Consider the following 23,353-nt stretch of genomic DNA (forward strand, 5'->3'; position numbering starts at 1 on the left):
TACAAAACCAGTAGCAAAAGCCCAGTAGCAAAAGCCAAGTATAAAAAAATCCAAAACTGGATACAAAGAAGATTTTGGCAGAAGCCCTATGGGTTAAAAACCTTGGTGTAGTTAACCGCTAGTACGCATGTAAATTATGCTATGAATGATCTCGGGATAACAACAAACGACAGATACTTTCAAAATGAAAGTCTTGACACAATCATTTGCCTTCTGTTTTGAGAGTGGGAGCCATTGTTATAGGAAACAAAAGCAAAGATGAGACTGTGGGAGAAGCGCAGGAAAACGTCGACCCGGGCCAACCCGAGGCGACCTCAGCCGACCAAGCGCCTCGGCGCTGAGAAGGCCTCGGCGTCGAGACCTCCTCGGCGCGAGCAGTTCTCGGCCTCGGGCCGAGAACTGTAACGGCTCACCCGACCGTTTCGCGGTACCTACTGTTTCGCAATTACACCCGTAACGGGTCTGAAATCTACGAGGATCCACATGGGACTGCTATAAGATGGATGGGACCCTAGAGGTAAGGGGGAGCTGACTTTAGAGACTCAAATTCTATATCCTTCTACTTTCCTCGCTAACTTAGGCATCAGAGCCCATGTGACCGGAGTCACACCTGTTTAGGTTTGATTGGTTTTGCAGGTTCTTTGTCCCCTGCTTATCAAGTTTGGTGCGCACCTTGAAGGCAACCGGGAGAGCACAATTCACGTATCAACAATACCCTTTTGTTTTTAGAAATTATGCTTAATTCCTCACCATATATATTTAATATATTATTTTCTTGAAATTTTGAGTTCTTAGTTAAGTTTCAATATAACAAAAAAAAAAAAAAATTTGAAAGCTCCTCCTTTTTTTTTCAAATTTTAAAATGTTAACTTAGATTTAAGAAGCATTTTGTTTTGGAACTATATATATATACTAACTAGAGACCATATAGAAATTAAACTCTAATTTTTGGAACAAAAACATGTATTTCTTTAATTAATAGTTTCTTAAAATACGAATTATACTAATATTTTATTCAATTGATTTAATTTTATTATACAACATCACGAACTTCCATATAATTGGTCAGTTATTTAAACAAGGAAAAAAACCAAAGATAAAAAAAGGAAATCCTATTCCTATTCTTATTCTTTTTCTTAAATTCCTAGTAGGAATAGTTAAAAAAATATGAATAAATATTAATTTCGGTCATCTTCTTTCTTTCACCAAATATCATCCACGGTTACAACTGACCGAAAATTCTTCAGAGAACTTTTAGAACTTTCAATTTTATTAATAAAATATATCAATTTGTTTCGATATTCTTTGTATTACGACTACTCAACATTACCTAGCATTGCATTGCTCAACAAATTAATGATAGTTTTTGGGATATGAACTTCCAACTCATGCTGAGCTATGTTGATTTGGATTGATTTCTACTCGTTTGAACAGAAGCAAATATACAAATCTTAAAAAACATTGAGTCGCACACCATTAAGTTTGATAAATGCATAAAATCAACTATGAATAACTTTTTTTAACAACTAAAAAACGTTCACGTTGACGGTTAATGCATGCATCTTGATGGAGGTTCATTCAATTTACATCACTTGTTGTATTAAAAAAATATATAATGATAATAATTGTTTATGCACGAATTTGCACAACGGTTCTTCACGAATCTAGCTCGAACCCGGTCTCCGGTTCCGACCTGAACACTAGAGTGGACCTGTACAAGAGGGTAAGCACTCCGACGCTCAAGTCTGTATAGATCGGATTCCTTATTTAGTTCGAGGTGAGATTCGATACCTGAGCGTGGAATGAAGCCCTCTATTTATAGGTGACGGACCTGACAGCACGCACGACCGGCAGTTACATGTCTTTTCTCATATCGGACCTGTTGGGTTCCGAGCAGGTCGGACCACAGTCAGGTCGAACTTTGGTGCCTATACTTCATCTTTTAAGGGGCAAACTCGGTTCACCTCGACGGGGCCTAGGTGGACCTAAGCAATCCTTTTTATCTAATTTTTTCCAACACGAATAATGGTCCTCCACGTGTCCTGGGTAAGTTTACCCCCAAACATTGGCCCCCTCTCTGTCAGGTTCGATCTCGACCTGACAGAGAAGTCCCTTCAAATCTCTTTTGGACACGTGGCGACTTTCTATTTATAGAGGGAATATGACCGTTGCGGAATAAATTTCGACCTGCCAGGTTGTCAGAGTACTCAAGCGTTTCGCCGTTGCGTATCCCAAGGAGATCTCAGCCACTCGTTGATTACACGTGTACGGCGTAGAGGTTTTTCCGATCAACTATAAATAGTCCTGAAACTTCAGGTCAAACCTTACGTTTCCTGAATTTCTGGAGTTCGATCTGAAACCAGCTTGAACCTTCTCTTCTAGGTCAGTCACTCTTTTTTGCTCTTACTCTTCTTTCAAAACATGGTAGTCTTCTTATCTTCCCCCTCCAGTAGCGATAGCCTGGGTAGTGTAGGTCGGACGATAAGTAGTTCGCCCCCCAAGCCAAGTGACTCTGGGGAGGTCTTAGCTCGTAGGTTAGAGTTTGAGCTGGAAGAAATAGAGAACTTTAGGTTCTCAAATGATGAAGAGGATAACGATACCTCCACCTCGGGCCAGGGTTTGGAGTACCATTCTAGGATGCCCGAGCACTACCTTGGACCCCTTCGTAGGGGGTTTAACATTCCGGATAACATCCTCCTTAGAATTTCGGAGGAAGGGGAAAGAGCTGACAATCCTCCAGAGGGATGGGTCACTCTTTATTTGAAGATGTTTGAGTACGGCCTCAGACTTCCCCTTCATCCCTTTACTCAGGAGTTCTTAAACCGAACCGGACTGGCTCCTACTCAAGTGGCCCCCAATGGGTGGGGTGTCATTTTTGCTTTAGCCATTCTTTTTTGGTTGCGAGCTCGGGATGAGGATGAGGCCGAGTTGCTAAGTGTCGACCAGCTTCTTGGGTGTTTTGAGGCTAAGAGGATAGCCAAAAAACCAGGTCGGTACTATATGTGCGCAAGGAAGGGCGCGAGTGGCATAGTTAAGGGGCCGACCTCCATCAAAGGATTGGTAGGCAAGTGGTTCTTTGCCTCTGGAGAGTGGCTGGCAAAGGACAAATCAGGTCGTGCCTTTTTTGATGTGCCTGCTAGGTTTGGGAACCTAGGTATGAAGTCTTCCTTACTTTCTTTTTCTTTTAGTTTCTTGGTATTCATGTCTAACTCTGACTTTCTGTTTAATTTGTGCAGTGTCGATCAAGCTGATCCCCGAGCTCGATCAAGCCACTTTCGACACACTCAAGTTCTACAAAGAGAACTTCCCCAAGGGCAGGAAGATCGGAACCTTGGTCATCGACAAGCTTCTTTTGGAGTCGGGACTTCTTGATTACAACCCTCTAGTTCGGCTAATCGAAGCTTCAAGGCCGAACTCCGAACTCGGTAAGTCGTGCTCGACCTAGGTCTTGGTTTCATTTTTCCTTTGATCCTTAATTTTATACTTGTTTATTTTGCAGCAATGGTGTGCGGATTTACTGGAAGTGTGAAGCGCAAGTCCAAGGGCCGTGCTCATGCCCTCAAGACCGTGGTGAGCCCTGAACCAGTGACGCCTTCTGTGCCACGGACTGAGGCTCAGGGTAACTCCGGGCCATCCTCTGCAGTTCCCACCCCCGTGATCGAACTAGACCTGTCTGGGGGTCGTTCTAAAGAGAAGCGTCCAAGGGAGGAGTCCGAGGCGCTTGATGTATCTCCCCTGAACGAGGTGAGGGAAGAGTCTCCTTTGAGGAGAAAAGGAAGAAGAAGAAGACCTCCTCCCTTTCGGATGTTGGGGCTCGTGAGACCCTGCCCGCGAGCCATGCTGACCTGGTGGACGACCCCGCAGCTCGGATGGGGGGAACATTCGAAGTGCGAACGCGGTTCAGGATGGAACCGTTAAGCTCTGGAGTGAAGGACCAGGTGTCCCGCATCTCGGCCACGTGCTTGGACCGCTGTCTGAGGAGAGCATCCAAGTTCGTGAGTGATCCTGGGTCCGTACTGCAGAGAACCATCGATAACGCTGCCGAGGTAAGATCTGCTTTGCATCACTTTATATTATTATCTTTTCTCGATTCTCAGCTTGATCTAACCATTGTGTTCTTTGACTTTCGCAGGCATTTGTTGCTTCCATTCATTCAGCTATTATGGTCAAGGCTGAGCTGGATGGAAGGGAGGCTCTGGCAGCCAAGGAGAGGGAGAACTCTTCTGCTGCCTTAGAGGCTGCCACCACGCTGAAGGGCGAGCTGATAAAGGCCCAAGGCGAGGTGAGTATCTTAAGGGCCGAGGTGGATGCCAAGGTCGAACTTTTGAAGAAGGAGGGTGAGAAGCACAAGACCCACCTCCGGGCTGCCCACGTTATCACTAAGGGGCTGGAGAAGGAGAAATTCCAACTCCTAAAGGAGAAGGACGACATCGCCCAAGTTCTTGAGGAGAAGGATGCCTCTATTGGGCGTCTCACAGCCGAGCTCAAAGACCTGAAGGAGCGCCTCACCAGCGGACCTCTGCTGGAGGAGTCGTTCCGGCAACACCCAGACTTCGATGGGTTTGCCAAGGACTTTAGCGACGCCGGCTTCAAGTTCTTGATGAAGGGCATTGCTGCCGACATGCCTCACCTTCAGATCGATCTCAGTGCCCTCAAGAAGAAATACTCTGAGAAGTGGGCTTCTGGGCCTAATGGGACTCCTGGCCCCCAACCACTGGTGGACAAGTATATCAGGGAGCTGGACTCTGACCACTCCGACATGGAAGAAGAGGACGCTCCTAGCCAATAGCCCAATGAGATCGGCACAACGCAAGAGGAGGTTGCTTCCCAGCAGGATGGGTCTCAAGAGGTTAACCTTCTAGGCTCCCAAGGCGAGCTGTCCTCCCACCTCGGAAGTAGCTGAAGCTCTCTTTCCTTTTGTCTTTATATATATTCTCTTTTTGGGCAGAGCTGCAAGGTCTATAAGCCTTGGCTCTGTCCTCCCATTAATGAATTCCTTCCATATACTAAACTGCAATTCTGTATCTAGCTCTGACTCTTCTCTTGCTGTTTCCTTAGTTGAGCTTACAATAAATGAATTCATCCCGCACCTCTAACTTAAAGGATCGCACCTCTAACTTAACTTTGGGCTAAGCTTCAAGATAACTCTTTTCACATCGTACCTCTTACTTAAGGTTTGAATTTGAGAGTTTCTTTTATTAGCTTTTAATATTTCTCCTCGAACTCGGAAGTCCGAAAGAACAGGAAGCAATTGGAACCTTTCTACATCGCACCTTTAACTTATACGTTCAAAGGGTTGATTTTGGTGTCCATTGTTAATATTTACATCGCGCCTCAAACCCGTAGGTTTAGGGGATGGGTTCTGAGGATCGAATTTGATCAATTTTAGCCCTTACTTTGCCGGTTTTAAGTCTTATGGGAGTCCGTGGCCCCCATTTAATTTCTAATCGAACTCAGAGTTATGAAATTAAAAAACCCCATTTACTGAAAGTTCCGCCCTTGAAAATTTTTACAAGCCCATTTTGGGACTATTTTGACATTTCAGGGGTAATAGCGCTTCAAGTGCTCTGCGTTCCACGGATGCGCAAGCACTCTCCCCTCCAGGTTAGCCAGCATATAAGTTCCAGGTCGGACTATGCCTTTGACTTCGAATGGTCCCTCCCAACTTGGGTCAAGGGTGCCAACATGACTCTGAATTTTTCTCAAGACCAAATGTCCAACTTGGAAGCTTCGAGGTCGAACTCGGGCATTGTAATGTCTGGCCATTCTGTTCTGATACTCTACTAAGCGCAGCTGAGCCATTTCCCTTTTCCCTTCCAATAAGTCCAGGTTAAGGAGTAGCTCTTCCTCGTTCTTCGTTGGCTCGTACTGTTCTACCCTGTCTGTTGGTATGTCGATCTCGACTGGTACAACAGCTTCGGAAGCAAACGCTAGCGAGAACGGAGTTTCGCCAGTTGACTACCGTGGGGTGGTTCGATATTCCCAATGCCATCTCTTTCAGCCTCTGGTTCATTGTAACCATCTCTTTTTGCATCGAGGTCGCAATGTCCAGAGCCAAAACTCCAGCTGGATCTTGCTTCTTTGGTGCTGCCCTAGATCTTTTCGAACACCATAGTTCATTGTGTGAAGCTAAGTCATTTAGGATGTCAACTATCTCGTTGAATGTCTTCTTTGTAAAGGTTCCGTTGGCAGCATTGTTTAGCATCATCTTAGTAGGATGATCTAAACCTCTAAAGAAATGTTCTATCTGGATGCATGCCGGCAAGCCATGGTTCGGACATTTCCTGATTAGTTCTTTAAATCTTTCCCACGCCTCGTGAACAGGTTCACGATCATACTGTCTAAAGGAGATGATCTCCTCTCTGATATCAGCGTGGCGAGTAGGTGGGAAGAATTTTGTTAAGAACTTCTCCACTGACGACCCCCATGTGGTGATGGATCCCGGTGGAAATGCATTGAGCCATGCTCTAGCTTGGTCCTTCAAAGAAAATGGAAAAAGTGTTAGTCTAAGAGCATCGTCTGTTATACCAGGTAATCGAAATGCATTTACAATTTGAATGAATGATTTCAGATGATCATGTGGATCCTCATGTTCCTGCCCTCCAAAATGTCCAATTGTCTGCAACATTTGGAACATCATTGGTTCAAGCTCAAAGTTTGCGTGGGCTGGAATAGGGTTGACTATCCCTGAATCAAAGTTCTGAAAAGCCGTGGCGGCATATTCTCACATTGCCACGTCTCTGTTGTCTGCCATCTGGATATGGTTGAATTCATCATTTTCTTGCATGATCCTCATATTACTGTTAATAGCAGGTGGATCAACCGGATCACGAGGTGGAATATCTGCCATTGATGTGCTCGTACTCTCTACCTCACTTTCAGGACTGATTTCACCTTCTCTCTCTTTTTGCTTTTCTAGTTGTTTTCGAAGTCTTTGCTCCTTTCGAGTTTTTCGAAGGGTCCGCTCAATCTCAGGGTCAAGGGGTAGAAGAAAAGATCTTGTGCTCATGCACTTTAACTTACCCTTGTGAGATAAACGACCAAAATATAGAACAAAAACGGTGGATGAAAATTACACCCAGCAACAATTCACAAAAATAAAAACTAAAAGAATTTGAAAATAATTTTAAAACTAAAGTCCCCGGCAACGGCGCCAAAAACTTGACTAGCGTTTTGCTTAACGCACGCACTAAGCGTGGTAACAATTCTATAGATGCAAGCGCACACCTGTCAGAGTAATATAAAATGGATGGAGTATCCAAGTATCGATCCTCAAGGACTTCTAAATAATTTCCAAACTCTAATGTTTTAAAGAATAGTGAATGTCGAAATGAGTGATTCTTGTAAAATGGGAAGTGGTCACAAATAATGGTTTTGGATTTGGGATTTGGACTTATAATGATAAAACCTAGCCCAATTACTTCAAGTTAGCCAACAAACAATCAAGGACATGCTAAGGACAATATGCATTTTACTTTAGAAACCAACGACTACGCTTCTCACTTGACTTATGTCTAAGCAAGTTCAAAGTCCTAAGACATTCCCTAATATGCCTATTACGAGAGATATCTTAGTTTTAGGATGGAAATAGTCGCAACCTCGGGTCAAGGTCCAATGTCTAGGCTACTTAAGCGGAACCCTTATGTCTAAGGCGCTCCTCTCCTCGGTTTAACCACTCAACAATGCAAATAAGCAACCTTTTCAGTATTGACTTGTTAAGACTTACAGTGGCCTTCTCTAAATCCTAACTTTTTGAGAAAACATGTTGAGCAATGAATGGAAAGCAAAAACACTACTTCTTAGCAACCCTTTTTAGAAATAAAAGGCTAACTATCCATAACCGGGCTAGAGACGGGAATTTAGAAAGACATATTGAAGAAAATACAGCAAGTAAAATGGTTGAATGTGGAATGCATGTGTGAAAAACAAAAGTTAACTAACAGAGAGTTTTTCTCGGGATTGAGAGCTTCGCCTTTCTCTTTCAAGCAAGGGGGAGTGTCACGTGCTCTTTCCTCCAAAAACACAACTCTCTTAAAAAATAAAGTAAAGGCAAAGGGAAGATAAGCAAAGTGCTGGATTTTTATATATTTGAATAAGTAGAAAATAACTAAGTACAAATCGAAACAAAACAAAGCTCAATAAAGGAATGTAAAGTACTCGGGATTTAAAAACCAAAAGCAACTAATGAAAGCAACTCAAAAGTACTTAGAAAGCAACAAAGAAACACTAAAAATGATCAAGAGAAGGAAGCAAGGCTTGATGAATTTGGTGGAGAAGTTGCTGGAATTTATAGTTGTGCAGACTTGGTTAGGTAGGTCCTAAAACGATGGTGAATCACCCATTTCCAACTCTTTTGACTGACCAAATCGTGCTCAAACTGATAGTGGAACACTTCTTCTACACATATGCATCGGTTGGAACCACCAAAATGCATGGGAAGACGCGTTTCATTAAGGGCAAAGTTGGAAGAAAAACTATTTTCTGCAGCTTTCCTAGGCGCCTGGCGCCTCCCATGTAGGTATTTCCGACTTTTTGCTTCTTTTGATAAATTTCCACTCCCAAATGATCCTAAAATGTCATAAATACAATATAAGCCAACCACAAACCATAATATATGAATTTTGCATGAATTGGAACTCAAACGACCGAGAAAAATCTGAAACAAAGCTGAAACATAGTAAAAACAGCATCTAAAACCTTCTTTTTACGCATGTAAACAAGCATAATCACCCACCTTCCCTTTCTGGAGTCCAACCTTAGCTTGAGTCCTCGCTTTATGATCTTGTTTACTGCTTCAACTTGTCCATTCGCTTTTGGATGCGCAGGGGACGAACTGAGGTGGCTTATACCAAGTTTTCTGCAAAAGTCCTTGAACTTTGCATTGTCAAATTGTTTTTCGTTGTCTATCACGATAGCATTTGGTATGCCGAAGCGGCACACAATGTTTGTCCATATGAACGACGTGATTCTGGACGCCGTGATGTGGGATAGTGCCTCGGTTTCAGCCCACTTAGTGAAGTAGTCCACAGCGACAACGACGAACTTTGTTTGTCCTTTGCCCAAAGGAAAAGGACCTATGATGTCCACCCCCCATTGGGCAAACGGCCATGGGGCCGAGATGGGGGTGAGCAGTTCGGGAGGTTGGTGGATGATATTTGCGAAACGCTGGCAATTGTCGCAAGCTTTCACAAACTGCCTTGCATCCTGCTCGACACTGGGCCAATAGTACCCTTGTCGAATAACCTTAGCTGATAACGACCTGGCGCCAGAGTGGTTTCCACACACCCCTTCATGAATTTCCCTAAGAATGTAGAGGCCTTCTTTGGGAGTCACACACTTCAGGAGAGGCAAGGAGAAGCCACGTCGGTACAACATTCCTTCTCGGAGCGTGAACCGAGCTGCTCTTCGCATCATCTTCTTTTGCTCCTTCGGCTCTTGCGGTGGGTTTCCTTTGATGAACTCCACGATTGGGTCCATCCAAGTGGGTGATGGAGTATCAACCTTCATCACATCTGGCTCCAAGATTGAAGGAGTGTCTAGGATTTCGACCGGGACCGACCTAGCCAGGTCGGTCTCGTATGCTGATGTCAATTTGGCTAAGGCATCTGCATTAGAGTTCTCAGATCTTGGAACTTGACTCACCTCGTAAGTCCCGAACTGGGCGAGGTGCGATTTGACCTTGCTCAGATATTTTTCCATCCGGGGGTCCTTCGCTTGGTACTCCTCCTTGATCTGATTTACAATTAACTGGCAGTCACTAAAGACCATTATGTGACTGGCCCCTAGTCCTTTGGCAACGCGCAGGCCTGCTAGGAGTGCTTCATACTCGGCCTTATTATTTGAGGTTCGAAAGTTGAACCGCAGAGCATATTCGAATCGCTCACCTCCTGGTGCGAGCAAGAGGATTCCTGCCCCGCACCCCCTCTCGTTAGAAGACCCATCAACCAAAATCGTCCACGGGAGGTCGGATTTGACCAACTGAGGTGGTGGAGTGAGCTCTGCGATAAAATCAGCCACTGCTTGTCCTTTCATCGCAGTTCTCGGCTCAAACTGGATGTCGTACTCGCTTAATTCCAATGCCCACTTCATCAGACGCCCTGATGTTTCAGGCTTAAGGAAGATATTCTTCAGGGGCAAGTTTGTAAGTACTACGACCGTGTGCGCTTGGAAGTATGGCCTAAGTCTTCGGGCCGAGGTGACTAAAGGGAGAGCCAGCTTCTCCATTTGGGGATATCTGGTCTCGGCCTCGGTCATGGCCTTACTGGTGTAATAAACGGGGCTCTGTCTTGCGCCCTCCTGCTTGATCAGTGCCGAGCTGACGGCGCTAGCAGATACCGCCAGGTACAAATGGAGTTTCTCCCCTCGTAATGGCTTCGCGAGTAGAGGTGCCGAGCAGAGATACTCTTTTAACTGCCCCAGCGCTTGCTCACACTCTTCCGTCCATTCGAACGGTCCCTTCTTCCTAAAAACTTTGAAGAACGGAAGACAGTTGTCCGTCGATCTTAACACGAACCTATTCAAGGCTGGAATCCTGCCATTAAGGCACTGAAGCTGCTTTAGAGTCTTGGGTGCCTCCGTCTCGAGCACGGCCTTTATCTTCTCTGGGTTAGCCTCAATCCCACGGTTTTTTACCATAAAACCAAGGAAGTTTCCCGAGGAGACTCCGAAGGCGCACTTGGTCGGATTGAGCTTCATTTGGTACTTGCGTAGCACTTCAAAGGCTTCGGTCAGATCAGAAAGATGCGACTTTGACTGCTTGCTCTTGACAAGCATGTCGTCCACATACACTTCCATATTCCGACCGATCTGCCTGGCGAACATTTTGTTCACCATCCTTTGGTAGGTCGCACCTGCATTCATTAGGCCAAAAGGCATCACCTTGTAGCAGTACAAACCTTGGTCTGTTATGAACGCGGTGTGATCTTGGTCTGGCAAATGCATTTTAATTTGGTTGTATCCAGAGTAGGCATCCATGAAGGTGAGTAGCTCGTGCCCGGCTGTTGCGTCCACGAGCTGGTCGGTCCTTGGAAGGGGGAAGCAATCTTTTGGGCACACCTTATTTAAATTTGTAAAGTCCACGCACATCCTCCACTTCCCGTTGGATTTTTTAACTAATACAACGTTAGAGAGCCACTCAGGATACAGAATTTCTCGTATATATTCAGCTTTTAAGAGTTTGTTTACTTCCTCAACAATTACATCACTCCTCTCTTTATTTACAGGTCTTCTTTTTTGCTTTACAGGTCGGTATGATGGGTCTATGTTGAGGCGATGCACCATGATCTTCGGGTCGATACCAGGCATGTCCTCGTGAGACCATGTGAAGACGTCTAAATAGACCTGAGGAAGTTGATCAGCTCTTCCCTGTCAGTGGCCCCCAGCTTGGTTCCTATGCTTACTTGTTTTTCGGGGCTAAGTAAAGGAACAAGCTCGAGCTCCTCTATTGGCGGGGAGAACTGCCTTTTGCCTTCTTTTGGCAGGTCGGTCTCCGACTCCTGCTGCTTGCCACGATTGGATTGTTCCTCCAGGGCACATACCAAATGAGTGGATAATGGGTCTCCCAAAAATGGCGTTGTAGGCCGATTTGCCGTCGACTACCACGAACTCGGCCATCTGCGTTACTTGGGTAGCATCTTGTCCTATAGTTACCGGCAGGTTGATGCACCCCTCTAGGGAGACCGATTCTCAAAAGAATCCAACCAAGGGTGTTGGACTCTTCTTCAATTGTGACCTGGTCCATCCCAATGCTAAATATGTTGGGAGGGACAAGATGTTCACAGATGCACCTCCATCAACCAATACTCTTCGGACTAGGACGTGATCAATGAGAGGGGCGATCACGAGCGCGTCATTGTGGGGCAAATGAATCCCCTCCAAATCGGCATCGCTGAAAGTGATGGAGCAAGTAGGTTTCTGCTCCCTGATGATGCATACCTCGCGCCTGGCCTCGCGAGCTAGCTCTTTCCTCTTGTTTCCGGATTGGCCCCCGCTCAGACCTCCGAAAATAGTGTTGATGACTGCAGGTCGGTCATTCCGGCGAGGCGGCGTTCTTGAACGCTTCCTCTCTTCTTTCTTTTCGACCGAGTTAGACCTCGGTTTGCCCACAAATTTTTTGAAGTAGCCATCTTGAATGAGATCTTCAATCTGGCGCTTCAATTCCCAGCAGCTTGTCGTATTATGGCCGTTATCGCGGTGAAAACGGCAGTACTTATCTTTGTTGCGCTTCTCTAGGTCTCCTCGGAGCTTCTCAGGTGGCTTGAGGAGCTTTTCCATCCCACTTTCCTTGATGTTCGTGAGTATCTCTGAGATGGGGATGGTGGTTGGAGTATACCGCTCATAAGGTCGGCTCCGGATGGAGCCGCCCTCCGACCTTCGGTACTCTGTTCTGCCACTGGAAGAGGATGGTCCCTTATCTTTGGACTTGACATCAGTCCTCCTCCTCTCCTGGCTAAGTTTCTTCTGACCGATCTGCTTTTCAGGTCGGCCAGTCTTGGTTCGGACGAGCTCCTGCCCATCAATGACTTTCTTCGCCTTCTGTAACACTTCGGCGAAAGTGGCTGGAGCTTCCTCTCCAAGTTTTACGGTTAAGGCCTCGTCAGCCAGGCTGGTGAGGAAGTAGCACATAGCCGAATCGTCAGAACAGTGCACGACCTTAAGCTGCTCTTCCTGGAATCGTGTGACATATTCTCTCAGCGTCTCTCCTTCCTTCTGCGTGATGGTGGCAAGGTGAGTTGCTGTCTTTCTATCATAATGCCGAGAGGAGAACTGACTGATGAACTCCTTCCTCAGCTGGGAGTAGGTCGAGATCGACCTGGCCAGCAATCTTCGGTACCACAGGCGTGCGTTACCGGTAAGCGCAATCTAGAAGGCGCGGCATTTGATCGCATCCGTCGCTGCTTGAAAGTCCATGAGGCCCTCGAAAACCTCAACATTATCTTTAGGGTCCTTAGACCCGTCATAGGGCTTCATGGCGGGAGTCTTAAACTTCGTAGGGATTGAAGCCTCCAGGATGTCCACGGTGAATGGCGATTCTCCCAAGTCGCCATCGTCGAACGAACAGTCCTTCTTCTCGCACCTGGCCATAAGCGCCTCGACCTGCTCATCTAACTTGTGCTTCATCAGGTCGAACTCTTCCCTTGTGATCACAGCTTCTGGTGCCATAGGCTTGTATTTTGATTGGGCCTTTAGGTTCAAGTTGGAGAATTCTCGGGAGTAGGGAGGAGAGTCTTCCGGCTCCCGAGATGCTCTCTTCTTCTTTTTAGTGAGATGCTTTCTCAAATCGTTATCCCGCAAGCTGTAATCCACTCCCCCATCGTTGGGAATGGGCTCGCGATCGCCAGGTTGGGTAGATGGAGCTCCCTTATCACCGGGTGCGCTTGGAGCCATAGAGGGAGACGCAGTTCGGTTAGCACGCATTGCCTCGGCGTACATTTCTTCCATTGTGCGCAATCGATGGCGCATATCATCCAACTCGCGCTGGAGAGTACACAGAGCTTCGGGGTCTGCTTCCTGATTGGCCCTTTGGGAGGTTTTTCTCGACGTCCCTCCTCGGCCTCTGTTGGCTTTTGAGGGTTTCAGGTGAGCAGCTGGTAGCTCTTGGTTCGCATGGCGGGCAGATCTACGCGGCAGATCTCCCTCTTGCCCTGCTCGGACCTGGTCCTCGACTATTCTTGCACCGAGGTCTCGCTGAGGGCCATTGTCAGCGTTCACACCCATCTGTTCTGTCGTATTGACAGAGTTTGCTGGGTGCACCATCTTTGCGTATATATATTTTTTTAGATCGGGATGACTTTAGATGTCGTTCCCACAGACGGCGCCAAATGTTTATTCAGGAATTTGCACAACGGTTCTTCACGAATCGAGCTCGAACCCGGTCTCCGGTTCCGACCTAAACACTAGAGTGGACCTGTACAAGAGGGTAAGCACTCCGACGCTCAAGTCAGTATAGATCGGATTCCTTATTTAGTTCGAGGTGAGATTCGATACCTGAGCGTGGAATGAAGCCCTCTATTTATAGGTGACGGACCCGACAGCACGCACGACCGGCGGTTACTACTAGCCCCTGAGGTTTTCAAACCACTAACATTGGTTTCAAACCACAGCCACTCATAGACAATGATTTTCACGAAGTCACCCTAATATGTAGGCTACCACCCTCCAAGATGCTAACGCCACCCATTTAAAGAAAATTAATGTCTATAGTGGGACTCGTGAAAAATAAATGCGTTCTCTTTCCTCCCACGTTCCTTACCACTCCTTTCTTACTCCCACTTTTTCTTTTCTTTCCCCATTCTTATTTTCTCTCAAGACTCTTTTTTTGACTTGCTTTTCTACTTTTGTACTCTTTTTCATACTCTTTCTTTTGAAAAAATTTTCTTGCATGACTCTTTTATTGCTTGCATTTTCTTGTTGACTCTTTTTTCAAAACATAAAATGCATTTTCTTTCTTAAATAAAAAGACACACATTGTCCCCTCCAAACTTAAGGGAAACAGTGTCATCACTGGGGAAAGAAATTTTGAGAGATGCAAAATTTTAGCACAAAAAGGATAAGGACTTCCAAAGCAATGAAAAAGTTAAGGTTTCAAAACGAAAAGAAGCAGAACACAGTTTTATAACCAAAACAAAAAGAATGGAAAATGACTCATGGCTTGATCATAAAACTAGGAAATCTAACCTATTCATGCCTTTATGAATCCTCATCGACATGATACAAAAACAAATAACAAAGGAAAGCATTTCATTAAAAAGATGAACATGTTGAGAGTTTAGAAAAGATGCATTGAAGAAGCTAAAGACAAACTAGTAGCTAGAACAAGGAAGCATGCAAGCTTGAACTTTAAACATATGCAAAAACACACTTTATAAACATTCCTAACAGCACAACATCCCAACACTAACCTAAAAAAAAAACTAAACTAAACAACCTACCATGCAAACTAAAAGAACAAAAACAACCTATACAACCTAACGTGCAGACTAAACTAAACAATCTAACATTAAAAATCAAGATCCATATATTAAAACAAAAGGAGGGAGATACTCCCCTATTCATCATCAAAAGACTCATCGTCGGTGGAATCGGTAGGGAAACAGGAAGAAGATGGTGAGTCGGCCGCAAGCTCATCGGGGAATGAATGTGCTTCATCACCGTATATCTTCTTGAGGAAAGCACATGTGGCCCATTGAGTAACCAAAAGAAGTTCGTACTTGTGCCTAAACTCATCATACTGCTCCCTAGTCACCACCCCTCTGGTCTCGGGATCCGCAGCGGTAATGGGAGAATGTTCCTCTCGAACAATGGAATACCCCCGAACTCTTCTTAGAGATGTGAACGGCTTCTTGCGCGTCACAACATTGGCATCATCAGCCTCCACTCCCGCCTGTAAGCATAACTCAGTTATTAGTCCAGGAAAAACAAGAGGACCTACCATTTTCTCGGAGCAACTCTGGATCTCGTTCCTTATGAGCTCCCCAAAGTTGAACTCAATGCCCTTCATGAGAATGTACACTATCATCGTCCTATTGCACTTAATGGAGGAATCGTGAGAAGTGGGTATCAACTGGTTCTTCACCACATACATCCAACTGTCGCTTGCTCATTAAAGTCAAGGGAATTTAAGGAAAGCTTCCCCGTGGTTGAGACGGTCCATGTTTTGTGTGGTCTACAAATAAGCCTACGCGCCTCCTCCACTTGCTCGTCCGTGGATGCACCAAAATCTCATTACCTATGGCATTAAAAACATCCAACAAACCATAGTGAGTATTAATAATGGAAGGTGAGAATTTTACCACTTTACCCCGTACTCTCACTACATCCCCTCGGTTGGGATTGATAATAGTGTAAAACTCTTTCACCAAGGCCTCTGATACACACGTAGTTGGGGAAAACAACGCCTCCCAACCATTATCCACAAGCCTTCTCCTAACATATTCCGGCACCGGCTCTTGGGTCTCATCAAAACCTCTCTTAAGGAGGATATCACGTGTTGTGAAGGTGGACCTCCTCACCTCCAATCTCACCCTTTTTACTCTTGATGGTGTTTGTTCGGTAGAATCGGGCTCCTCTTTGTTGGCCTCCTCAAGTGGCTCTTCTGCCCCTCTGTGCACCCTAGCCCTCTTAGGTTTTTTAGATGGACCAGCCTTGGCTTCTTTTTGGGCAGCCAAACGTGCTACAGCGGCATGGGTCCTAGGCCTGGCGCAATTTCTACCACTGTTTTCTTCTTTTGTGTTTTCTTCACCACTTCGGCCAAGCTCACCTCCTTATCTGAAGTCTCTGTAGTAGCAACAAAGTTTGGGTCAGAAACATTCAAACTTGACAAAGAAGGGGTCTTACCTTGTGAAGAAGAGGAAGATGATTCCTCCATGGCCTCACTAGGGACATCCACAGGACCGGATGTTCCTTCTTGCTCTTTTGCAGGGGGCTCCTCATTAACTTGCTGAGATTCGTGCACCGGAGTTCGTACTCTCACTTCATATTGAGAAATATTGTCATTTTCATCTTCGTCCTCAAACTCATCTTCATGCACTTCTTGGGGTAATTCTCCAAGATCTTCATCCTCTCCATCAACATTCAATTGTTCTTGTGCTGCCTCACTATTTCCATCATCCTCCAATGGATCCTCTCCCCTTGCTTCATTCAACGCCACCAAAATTTTGGCAATTTTCAGTGTTGTCCTTTCCTATTATGAATCATAAAAAACTAGGGGCTTTTTAGTCAATATAGGATCTGGAAAAGATGGAGACAAAATACCTTGTAGAGTGGCCGGTGGAATCTCATCCAAAAAGTGCGCCAGGCGCAATTTGGCATTGAATTTCCACCGTGGCCGAATCTGAATACTCCAAGGGCTCCGTGTCGTGTTTTGAGTCTCCACTAACCTGTTCTTGACCGTCAACATGCACAGCAAAAGTAGTGGAAAGAGGGGAGGGATAGACAGTTCTAAAGACTCAGAAACGGTGTTATCTTGAGAAAGACTCATCCTACGACGTATACTCATGCTATTTAACTCAAGTTGAATCTCCTCACTCACTTTCTTTGAGTTTTCCATGAATTCTTGCCATTTTATGTTTAATTCCTCTGTTTTCGCATAAACCCTCTCATTCTCTTTATCCCTAATTTCGTTATTTTTACTGAACATCTCCGCTCTCTCTTGAAGTCTAGTTATTTCTGCATCTAAAACAACACATTTTTCCTCTAGAGATTGATTTTTTTGAAGATAAACTCTATTAACTCCACCTAATTTCTTCTCACTATGACCCTCTTTATTAACCGTAGCATCCTTAGATTCCATATTAATTTTTTCAAAATTTGTACCACCTATGGATAGATTTCTCCTAGGGTTCATTCTTATAGCTTCCTCATATTTTCTTCTTTGTTCCCTAGGATCAAAAACTAATTTTTCATGATAAATCCTAGGAGGTTCAAGAGGAATCATGCTCGGTTTGGTTGGTGGAGGCAACAACACTCTATTCTTCTCATTCTTTTTGTCGTGCGGCTTGGAGGAAGATGAACCTTCCATGGTTCTTGAGTTTGCTTCACGATCGACAACGAAAATCCCTCCAATAAACCCTAAAGGTGTCGAAAAAGAGAGAGATGAGAGAGACTTTGAGATTCTTTGAGATTTCTTGAGAGAAGATTTGAAAACAAGTGAGAAAATCTTGGTGAAAAATCATGAATGGTATTTTCAAATTCTAGGGCTTTTTGTTTTATGTTTTAAAACATATTCAAAACATAATTGGGTTTAAAATTGGGCCTCCTTTTGTTTTAAAAACAACCCAAAGCCCATTTAAACATAACCCACATAAAGCCCAAGAAAGCCCTAATCCATAACTCAAAAATCGAAATTTTTCTCTTAAATTGCGCCTAGCGCAATTTTGACGAGGATCGGATCTTGATCCTACAAAATTCAAATGCAAAAACAAAAATTAGATTTGGAATAAATCTACACAAAAAAGCCTTAAAGAAAGTTTAAACATTTCGTAAAAAGAAGACAAAAAATATTTTACATAAAAAACGCCCCCCAAACTGTCCAAGGGACTGTTTCCACTGTTTTCTCATGGGTATTTCAATATTATAGAGGTTTTACCTCTGTCAATATACTCGCCATAATATTTCTTGACCCGATGCCCATTTACCTTAAAGATATTACGTTTGGAACCCTTTAAATCCACCGCTCCATGTGAATAAACATGTTCAACAACGAATGGGCCCGACCATCTAGACTTAAGCTTAACTGGAAACAACTTTAATCTAGAGTTAAAAATCAAAACTAAGTTTCCAGGTTCTAAATTCTTGTCCATTATATTTTTATCATGCCACTTCTTAGTTTGTTCTTTGTACATCTTGGCATTCTCATAAGAAAACTGACGAAATTCATCCAACTCATGTAACTGGAGCAATCTCGCTTCACCTGCAGCAACATAATCAAAATTTAGTTTCCGCGTAGCCCAATATGCTCTATGTTCTAATTCTAACAAAAGATGACATGCTTTACCAAAAACAATGCGATATGGAGACATGCCTAATGGAGTTTTATAAGCAGCTCTATACGCCCACAAAGCATCATCAAGTTTAATAGCCCCGTCCTTCCTATTTACATTCACGGACTTCTCTAAAATTGACTTTATTGCCCTATTTGATACCTCTGCTAGTCCATTAGTTTGTGGGTGATATGCAGCAGCAATCTTATGGTGAATGTTATACTTTTTAAGCAAATTACTTACTACCCTATTCAAAAAGTGTGTACCATCATCACTAATCAAGCATCTAGGTGTACCATATCTAGTGAAAATAAACTTTTGCAAGAAGAGAGAAACTACCTTGGCATCGTTAGTAGGGGTGGCCAAAGCCTCAACCCATTTCGAGACATAATCAACAGCCAAGAGAATGTAATTCTTACAGAATGAAGCTGGGAAAGGACCCATGAAGTCAATGCCCAAACATCGAAAAGTTCAACTTCCAATATCAGGTTTAAGGGCATCTCATGCTTCCTTGTCAAGTTACTTGATCTTTGACAGTGGTCACATCCTTCAGTATATATGAGCATCTCGAAATAGAGACGGCCAAAAGAAACCACTTTGGAGGACCTTTGCTGCAGTCTTACGTCCAGCAAAATGCCCACCATATGGTGATTTGTGACATGCCTCTAGAATCCCCTTCTGTTCATGCTCAGCAACACACCTACGAAGAATATTGTCAGGTCCTAGATTAAACAAGAAAGGTTCATCCCATCTATAAAACCTAACATCATGAAAGAACTTCTTTATCTGGTGCTTACTCAAATCATTAGGAATTATTTTGCTTACCAGATAGTTCGCATAGTCAGCATACCAAGGGACTTCAGAAATAGCTAAAAGATACTCATCCACAAAATGCTCTTTAATCTCACAACTATCATGCTGCAAAGAAGACTCTAGCCTAGATAGATGATCCGCTACTTGGTTTTCTATTCCTTTTCTATCTTTTATCTCTAAGTCAAACTCTTGTAGCAACAAGATCCATCTAATCAACCTAAGCTTAGCTTCTTTTTTAGCAATCAAGTATTTAAGTGCAGAATGATCGGTAAACACTATCACTTTAGTCCCAATCAAATATGAACGAAACTTATCAAATGCGAAAACAACAGCCAAAAGTTCTTTCTCAGTCACAATATAGTTTAACTGACTACTATTCAAGGTTTTACTTGCATAATAAACAGGATGAAGAACTTTACCTTTTCATTGACCCAAGATCACACCTATAGCAAAATCACTTGCATCACACATTAGTTCAAATGGCAAGTTCTAATCTGGTTCAATTATGATAGGTGTTGAGCTAAGTGTATTCTTAAGTGTCTCAAAAGCTTTCAAACAATGTTCATAAAAAACAAAGGGTCGATCCACTTCCAACAACTGACACAAAGGTTTAGAAATTTTCGCAAAATCTTTTATAAAACGGCGGTAGAAACCCGCGTGTCCTAAGCTAACGCCTTTTACAGTTGTAGGAGGGGGTAGTTTAGCAATCACATCTATTTTAGCCTTATCGACCTCAATTCCTTTTTCTGAAATTCTGTGACCTAAGACTATACCTTCACGTACCATAAAATGGCACTTTTGCCAATTAAGCACAAGGTTAGTCTCTTCACACCTTTTTAGAACATTATCTAAGTTCTCTAAACAAACATCAAACGGCTCACCAAACACAGAAAAATCATCCATGAAAATCTCTACCGTGCTTTCTATCATGTCTGAAAAAAATAGCGGTCCTGCATCTCTGGAAGCTAGTAGGAGAGTTACAAAGACCGAACGGCATCCTCCGGAATGCAAATGTCCTATAGGGACACGTGAACGTGGTCTTTTCTTGGTCCTCTGAAGCTATAGTAATCTGGTTGTAACCAGAATACCCATCGAGGAAACAATAACATTCTTTCCCTGCAAGACGATCACGCATTTGGTCAATAAAGGGTAATGGAAAATGGTCTTTTCGAGTTACCTTATTTAACCGACGGTAGTCCATACACACTCTCCAACCAGTCACCGTTCTAGTTGGGATCAACTCGTTGTCGTCGTTTGTAATCACCGTCATACCACCCTTCTTGGGAACGTATTGAACCGGGCTAACCCAGCTGCTATCCGAGATGGGGTAGATCACTCCAGCATCTAACCATTTTATGATTTCCTTTTTCACGACCTCTTTCATTTTCGGGTTAAGCCTCCTTTGGCACTCGATAGAATTGGTGGCTCCTTCCTCCAGGATGATTTTGTGCATGCAAAATGTAGGGCTAATTCCTCTTATGTCCGCGATGGTCCATCCAATAGCCCTCTTGTACTTTGATAAAACCTGCAAAAGCAAAGATTCATGTTCATTAGACAAATATGAAGAAATGATAATGGGCAAAGTATCGTTTAAACCGAAATAAGCATATTTTAAATGAGAAGGTAGGGGTTTCTTTTCCAATTCTGGAGGTTCAATGATGGAAGGTTGCAAGGTCTTGAAATCCGTTATTGTCGGCTGCAAAAACTCAAAACGCTCAAATTGTTGCAAAATTGCGCCAGGCGCAATTTTGGATTCTTTTTCTGCGGCCTCCAAATCTGCTTCTAAGTCTTCCACCATCATTTTCTGGAGTTCCTCCATGATTGCCCCTATTGTAGAGCACTCCTCGACTTCATTGGGGAGACGCATCGCATCGAGGACATTGAAGGTTACCTGCTCATTGATTTTAAATATAAAAAAAAATACAATTAGAGATTTGTTGAGATTATAAAATTTTTAAGATACTTATTTTGGATGAGTCGAGCTAATAGGATGAACTAAACTAAATGAGTTCTGCATCATGATCTCTCCTTTCTTGACATTAAAAATCGTATCTCCAGTTGCGAAAAATGGCCTCCCAAGAATGATTGGCACCTCATGATCTGCTTCACAGTCCAAAATTATGAAATCGGCGGGAAAAATAAACTTATCAACTTTAACAAGCACATCTTCTATTTTTTCTTCCGGTTTCTTTATGGATCTATCAGCTAGTTGTAAAGTGACAGTAGTGGGACGAGCTTCTCCTATATTTAACTCTTTAAAGACAGAAAGAGGCATAAGATTAATGCTTGCTCCTATGTCACATAATGCTCGTCCTAGGTTCTTACCTTCTATTGAGCAAGGAATAGTGAAACTACCTGGGTCCTTACATTTAACAGGCAATGGATTCCCTAGAGCATCACTACTACACTTTGTCTTTTAAAATAAACTTATCAACTTTAACAAGCACATCTTCTACGTCTAGATGTGATGTCATTTAAAAACTTAGTGTAGTTAGGCATTTGTTCTAAAGCATCTATGAGAGGTATATTGATATGCAACTGTTTTAGAATCTCAAAGAACTTTTTAAAATGACTATCCTGATTCTTTTTAACTAGCCTTTGGGGGGAAAGGTGGAGGAAACTTAATATTACCTACCTGGGGAGTAGTGCTGGGCACTACTTACTTACCTTTTTCCGCCATTTGGGCTTGCATTGAAGCTACTATGTCTAACTCAAAGACTCCGGCTGGTCATTAATGTATGTCATCTTATTCAAGATATCAACGATCTCATTTACCGACTTCTCTAACAACGAGCCATTGGCTGCAGTGTTCAACATCATCCTTGATGAACGATCCAATCCTCTTAGAATTGTTCAATCTGCACACATGGCGCAATCCATGGCTCGGGCATCTTCTAAGTAACTCCTTAAAACGCTCTCAAGCTTCTTGAACTGCTTCGTTCTCCTTCTGTCTAAAAGACACAATGTCCTCTCGAAGGTCTGCGTTCTTGGTCAAAGTATGGTACTTTGCCAAAAATTTCTCTGTCAGTTCCACCCATGTGTTGATAGAATTTGGTTCTAACGCGTTTAGCCAAGTCTTTGCACCATCCCTGAGAGAAAAAGGAAACATTTTTAATCTTAGTGCATCCTCAGAGACACCAGGAAGTTGAAATGCATTAGCTATTTCAATAAAGGATTTGAGATGGGAGTAAGGATCTTCGTTAGTCAATCCTCCAAACTGGCCCATCGTCTATAACATCTAGAACATGACTGGCTTGAGTTCGAATTGTGCGGCTTGGGGTAAAGGATTATTTATCCCTGAATTTAGGTTGTGGAACGCATGAGTGACATAATTCCGCATGGCTACATTTCGATTATCTGCTAGAAGGATCGGATTAGGAATTTCTCCTGCTCGGTTTGCTGCTCCTTCACCTACCATATCTCCATTCACAGGTGGATTTTGTGGCGGTGGAAGATCTTGTGGATTTCTATTCATCTCAATGGTCTCTTCTTCTTCAACTTCTTTCTCTTTTTTACTTTCTTTCTCTTTTCTCAACCTCTGCTCATGCCTTCTCCTCTTAAGGGATCTTTCAATCTCTGGATCAAAGGTCAACCAACCAGACCCTGTGCTCATACATAACTCCCTTAAAGGTTAGATATAACAATTCAGTCTAATGACAGAGGTATGCAACAATCACACAATGAAACAATTCACTTGAAAAGAATATGATTTGAAAACTTAAGTCCCCAGCCACGACGCCAAAAACTTGTTGAGACTTTCTCTACCTTTAAAAAGATTAGAGACTTGTGCAAGCGCACACGATCACAAGTAACACTCGGAAGTAATCCAAGCTCGAATCCTCAGGGACTTGTTGCTTTTCAAAATCAAGTAATTGGTCCAAATATGCAATTGTGATTTAGGAAGAAAAATGTGACAGAATGTTGTTGTTTGAGGTTTTAACTAACAAGAAATTTAATGAAACTCAACCTCCTTGTCTCTTACCTTGGTTTTGATGCAAAACATGGAAAACACACTATGTTGGGAAAATGCACCAGGCGCAATTCCTGGAAATTTCAATTGC

General features: G+C 43.5%; 2 non-coding genes across 2 annotated transcripts; both read left to right on the forward strand.

Annotated features, from left to right (window-relative positions):
- Nucleotides 1-6,263: 6,263 nt before the first annotated feature.
- On the forward strand, nucleotides 6,264-6,370 carry LOC148212294 (small nucleolar RNA R71). Its single transcript, XR_015789979.1, has one exon. It is a non-coding gene; the product is annotated as a small nucleolar RNA R71 (small nucleolar RNA).
- A 15,795-nt stretch (nucleotides 6,371-22,165) lies between these two features.
- Nucleotides 22,166-22,272, forward strand: LOC148212295 (small nucleolar RNA R71). The gene has a single exon (XR_015790002.1). It is a non-coding gene; the product is annotated as a small nucleolar RNA R71 (small nucleolar RNA).
- Nucleotides 22,273-23,353: the final 1,081 nt, after the last annotated feature.

This window comes from Momordica charantia (assembly GCF_013281855.1).
Source record: "Momordica charantia cultivar OHB3-1 chromosome 3 unlocalized genomic scaffold, Mcharantia_2.0 BLBB01000003.1, whole genome shotgun sequence".
Classification (NCBI taxonomy): Eukaryota; Viridiplantae; Streptophyta; class Magnoliopsida; order Cucurbitales; family Cucurbitaceae; genus Momordica; species Momordica charantia.